The sequence below is a fragment of the Apis dorsata genome, unplaced genomic scaffold, assembly GCF_000469605.1.
Source record: "Apis dorsata unplaced genomic scaffold, Apis dorsata 1.3 scaffold_199, whole genome shotgun sequence".
Taxonomy (NCBI): domain Eukaryota; kingdom Metazoa; phylum Arthropoda; class Insecta; order Hymenoptera; family Apidae; genus Apis; species Apis dorsata.
Genome location: NW_006263483.1, coordinates 314,329 through 320,424, shown reverse-complemented (window position 1 = coordinate 320,424; position 6,096 = coordinate 314,329). Strand labels below are relative to the sequence as shown.

At 37.8% G+C, this 6,096-nt stretch overlaps 1 protein-coding gene across 6 annotated transcripts in view; it reads right to left on the bottom strand.

The window, feature by feature from the left end:
* LOC102679452 (hemicentin-1) overlaps nt 1–6,096 on the bottom strand; it is a 93,110-nt gene that overhangs the window by 11,903 nt on the left and 75,111 nt on the right. Inside the window, exon 1 of one of the 6 annotated variants that reach the window (XM_031510052.1) lies at nt 919–937. The exons of 4 other annotated variants lie outside the window; for them this stretch is intronic. The gene's annotated coding sequence lies outside the window, so the exon portion shown is untranslated. Of the gene's footprint in view, nt 1–918; nt 938–6,096 lie in introns of those variants that run through there. One more of the 6 variants, XM_031510050.1, reaches the window with a different exon arrangement.

Sequence of the window (6,096 nt, the reverse complement as noted above, 5' to 3'; positions counted from 1 at the left end):
TGTTTCCCGAGGATCGGCGGGTCACGGAATCGGGTTCATTCTCCTGCTCGCCCTCGCGAGGGTTCCCCATTCAAGCGGGGCTGCTTTGCATAAATTTCCGTGCAGATGCGACGCGATATCACATCGGCGTCGTGATAGAAATAGAATATATATATATATATAGGATATATATGGAATACAGGAGCAAGAGTCGATATTAGAAGGATTGATATTTCTTTTCGTTCGAATGGTTTCGTTTTTTTTTTTGAAAAATTGTTTTAAAACGATCTTCTATCAGGAAAAAACATTTGGATAATTTTTGATCGGAATAATCTTCAAATGGATCATTTGGAAATTGATAAAATTTAGAAAAAAAAAAAAAAGGAATTAGACAAAAGTGGTAAAATATTCGACGAATTTTCATATTTTGTTTTCTCGAAAACTGGTAAACGATAATAAACTTTATATTTTTCGTTTATTTTCGTGCGTTTAAAATGACTCGATATTTCTATCAATATTTCGCCTATATCCAATCAGAAATTAGCCAAATTTTTCGCCAAATTTTTCCTCTATTTCATCGGTTTCCAAACACAATTCCCTAAAAAAAAAAAAAAAAAGAAAAAAATAAAAACGAAGTTATAAACCAAAAAAAAAAAAAAAAAAAAAGGAGAAATTTTACACGCAGCATCATTTCGAGCTACCATCCTACCATGTACCATCCTACGTATCACATAATACGCGAATATAACATAACGTGCACACATGGTAAATTTACACAGACACAAAGACGTGCACGTGATAAGCAACGTAACGCGTATGCGTAGGTATTATTGATTCGTTGCCAATATAATGCGCGTTGATGCACGGGTCAGGCCAGCCAGATGTACACACGTATACACAGAGATCACTGTGTAAGGTAAGTAAGTAGCTGGTCCCCACCTTTCGATCGGTTCTACGTGACGGCAATTGGCCAGTCACAATGTACGCCGATATATGCGCCATCCGGGCTGATGAAACAGTTGTACAGCTAGTAACACGCCTTGGTTGGTACGCCTTGGTTAATGGAAACCTTTCCTTCGGCGCATCGATCGATAAATGGATCTCTGCGGAGCGCAAAGAGTTGGAATGGCGGTGTTGCACGAGGCGTCCGTTTCTTACGTATGCACGGGATCAGATCTAAGATTAGTGGGCTGGTTTCGAAGTAGGCGAAAACGAGGGAAGAAGGAGGGGGATTAAAGTGCGAGCAGTGGTGTTTATTGCGAACCAAACATCGACCGAGGTTTGATATGCAACGTGAATACGAAATTGGCCGGAATTAACCGGTGTTTTGATCCTTCCTGGCCGGAAATGTTGCATTAACTCCCTGGCTAGGAGCGTGAAACCGATCGTTTTCGTGTTCTTTGACTCGGGAACAATGGGGGGATGGTTCGGTGGAAAATTAGCCTACGGAGGAAGAAGGTTTATAAGCGAGAACACGAACGTGGAATATCGTTGAGGGAAGGGAAGAGGAGGGGGACGTTGGAATTTTATCGAGCGAGCGAGGAGGGAGTGTTTGGGTGGCGGAGGCGTGGAGGCGCGAATGATGAATATTTGATTCGAGAGCGGTAGAAAGTGGGAAAGAAAAGGGAGTTTGGCGGAGATTATCGTGTTGTTGTCGAGATACCTCGATGCTAGAGTTTTACTCGGAAATACAACTTTCATTCGGCAAGGTTGGCATAATCGTGGGGAGTTTCGTTTCGAGTTAACCGAGTTTCATAGGTTGTTGTTTGCCTTTTGCCTCGTTCGATCTTTCGTTTTGTTTTGGAATTTGATATCTTTGAAAATAGGAATCTTGTTGTTCGAGAATTACGAAGTATTTCGAAACGATGCGAAAATATCATTGCCTTTTCGGTATAATCCTACAAATTTATCCGGAACTTATCTATGTTGAAAAATCCTTTCAAACGTAAACGTCTATATCCGATACACCTGCGATAACTCAAAGAAGGGATATCGGTATACATATTGAATATATTTTTTTTAAATCGAATTTAAACATATGCGGAACAAATCTATAATAAAACTATGAAAATCTTAATATTTTATTACGACGCGTGTAAAATTCGAATCAAACCGAATATAGAGGCTTTGGAACCAAAAATCGCGGCTAACTGTTCCTTCAGGATACGGTGTAAATGCATCTATCTAAATCTGCGTCTTAAAGCATTTCGATCTCGCGTACGTTAAAAGAGCAGAGTAGAAACGCATGTAGAACGCGTATCGATGGAACAGCTAGTGTATAGCGCGTGACTTTGCATCTTAATTACCATTTCCATCTCTTGTTTCTTTGTGTATATACAAAATAGGAACGATAATTGCGTGTATCTGTTATTATCCAGGTCGAAAATAGGTTCATCTGTCGATGAAGAGGATTTGATTTGACTCCAATCAAAAATTTCTCTCAATATTTAATTATGTTTCATATTGTCAATAAGAAAATATTAAAATATATACGATTATTTCCAATGTAATTTATAAATAAATTATCAATAATTCAGTTACAATAATTCTCATCAACAATGACGATGAATCTTTGAAAATAAAAATTATATATTAATATGATATTAAATTACGAAGAGATATTTTTTTCTACGAATGTTTAGTGATAATTCGTTTCGATTCTCATTGATGTATTATCGAACAGTGACAACGAACGAGTCGAGGAGAACATTGACATTTCTTTCGTATGAATGTTTAGTGGTCGATCCTCGTCGACGTATCATCCTCGATGGATGGGAATATCATACGCTAAGTCGACGATGCTTTATCAATGACAGTGGAAATATGAAAAGCGGCATCGATATTTTTTTCACAGCTATGAGTATTTGATAATAATTCGTCGAAATATTGTCAACTTAACACGCGATGAGTCGTGTATCATTCCTAGATATTTTAACAGTGATAATAAAATGTCGAAGACATTTTTTCTTTTGCAATTTAATAGTAATCGTTGATCCTTATCAATGCACTACGAAGTAAGTGCGATATGTAATGTTTCATGTTACCATTCAACAATATACTTCGACAGTGGCAGCGGATAAAGAATATTAATATTTCTTTTGCAACTGTGAGCGTCTAGTGATACTTCGTCGATCCTTATCGATGCACTGTTGAGTACGTAACGTTTCGTGTTGCCATCCGTCAACAATACTTGGACAGTGGCGACGGATGAAGCATATTCATATTTCTTTCGCAACTGTGAGCGTCTAGCGATAATTCGTTGATTCTTATCGATGCATTGTCGAATATGTAACGCTTCGTGTTGCCATTCGCCAACAATACTTGGACAGTGACGACGGATGAAGAGTATTAGTATTTCTTTTGCAACTGTGAGCGTCTAGTGATACTTCGTCGATCCTTATCGATGCACTGTTGAGTACGTAACGTTTCGTGTTGCCATCCGTCAACAATACTTGGACAGTGGCGACGGATGAAGCATATTCATATTTCTTTCGCAACTGTGAGCGTCTAGCGATAATTCGTTGATTCTTATCGATGCATTGTCGAATATGTAACGCTTCGTGTTGCCATTCGCCAACAATACTTGGACAGTGACGACGGATGAAGAGTATTAGTATTTCTTTTGCAACTGTGAGCGTCTAGTGATACTTCGTCGATCCTTATCGATGCACTGTTGAGTACGTAACGTTTCGTGTTGCCATCCGTCAACAATACTTGGACAGTGGCGACGGATGAAGCATATTCATATTTCTTTCGCAACTGTGAGCGTCTAGCGATAATTCGTTGATTCTTATCGATGCATTGTCGAATATGTAACGCTTCGTGTTGCCATTCGCCAACAATACTTGGACAGTGACGACGGATGAAGAGTATTAGTATTTCTTTTGCAACTGTGAGCGTCTAGTGATACTTCGTCGATCCTTATCGATGCACTGTTGAGTACGTAACGTTTCGTGTTGCCATCCGTCAACAATACTTGGACAGTGGCGACGGATGAAGCATATTCATATTTCTTTCGCAACTGTGAGCGTCTAGCGATAATTCGTTGATTCTTATCGATGCATTGTCGAATATGTAACGCTTCGTGTTGCCATTCGCCAACAATACTTGGACAGTGACGACGGATGAAGAGTATTAGTATTTCTTTTGCAACTGTGAGCGTCTAGTGATACTTCGTCGATCCTTATCGATGCACTGTTGAGTACGTAACGTTTCGTGTTGCCATCCGTCAACAATCCTTGGACAGTGGCGACGGATGAAGAGTATTCATATTTCTTTCGCAACTGCGAGCGTCTAGTGATAATTCGTCTATCCTTATCGATGCACTATTGAGTACGTAACGTTTCGTGTTGCCATCCGTCAACAATGGCAACGAATGAAAAGTATTAACATTTCTTTCGCAACTGTGAATGTCTAGTGATAATCGATCCTGCATGTTCGAATTGGACGACGGTTCGACAGCGTATACAACGAATGTGTTTCTTGTCTCGCGTGTCGTATCGCGGACAACACCGAGACTGGGATGGAGCACGTACGAACGCTTGCCCAAGGGCAATTGTCCACTTTGTTTGCCGGGCCGAGTAGTAGCTGCGCAAACTTATACAACAATTTTGTTCTTAGTACCCTCAATTAACTTGAGAGCAATTAGCATTCGCTTCAACTCGAACCGCTGCGAAACGTCGCTCGTTCCCAGTACCTCTTCACCTCCCGTCTCGTCGTCCTTTCAACTTTAAACCGTTATAGGTCGTTATAAAGTGGCCGTTTTCTTCGATTAAAATTAACGCGAGGCAGTTACTTTTGCTCAAAGTAAAGTAAATTTTGATCGAAGTTCGTTTCGCCGAAAAGGAAATTTTCGTTGACCGATTAATCGTGAGTTTCTAATCGGGCTTTCATCGCGCGAAGAGATTCGATTGTTTCGATCGGACAAGTTGAAAATATTTCGCAGCAGGAAAGAATCGTGATTTCGATCCGTGAAAAGAGATAGGAAATTTACAAGTGGTTGTAAGTGGAATTATATAAATGGAATTCTATCGTACAATACGCCTATTGTACGGTAGAATTCTATTAATCCATTGGGATACAAACAGGCTCGCGTAATAGGAATTCACGTTTATTCACGTAGATAAGTAGATTCAATCGGCAGAGGTTCGGCTAATCGAGCACTGACCAAAATTTCCAATAATCAGAGCTCGGATAAATGGAATTCTATCGCACAATCGTAAATTGAATATTGAAAAATTTTCGTGATTATTCGAAATTAAAAAAAACAAAAAAAAGCACGAAAGAGCGTGGATGTAGACACGTTTGATCTTATTAAAAGTGAATCGTAGGTAAAAAATATATTTTATTTCATGTAATCCGAATTATAAAAAAATTTGGAATATTTTCAGATAGATATTGTAATAAACGATGTAATCCGTGTTTTGTCTAAATTTCTGGGAACAAAGCGTACGAATCTCCCTAATTTTCAGGTTCGCGATATTTTTATCTCGTAGCTAAATTACTTTTTATTTTTGAAAAGTTTACGACTACTTAAAAACTTTTCACAAGTTTTACTCGTCGTCTATGTAGCTGGATTTTCATACAGGGTGTTACATCAGAAATGATGAAATATCTGGAAAGAAAGTGATCGCAGTAAATAACAATTTTTATAATAATAAAAAGTTACAGAATCCACGGGATATTCGTAAAAAAAAAAAAGTAATATCGAAAATTCACGATTCAACTTATTCCTTTAACTGGTACAAATACAAATTTTAATATTCTTCTAAATACTACGCGAAACTGGTTATTCTGAAATTTTTCCTCTTTTTCCCTCCAGCCAAATAATTTTCGAAAGAAAAACTCCCATTTTAAGCTTCGTAGTTCAAGCATAGTAGGTATCTTCTCCTAATTTTTCTAATTTTTTCGTTCGTAATAAAAAACGTATTATATTCTATATTCTCGAATTTACCCTACTTTTCTCGACAAACTGAAAGAAGAAGAAGAAAAAGAAAAAGAAGAAAAAAAACATTCTACGAAAACAGATTTAACATTTTCATATTTACTTTTCTATAAAAAAAAAAAAAAAACATTCTACGAAAACAGATTTAACATTTTCATATTTACTTTTCTATA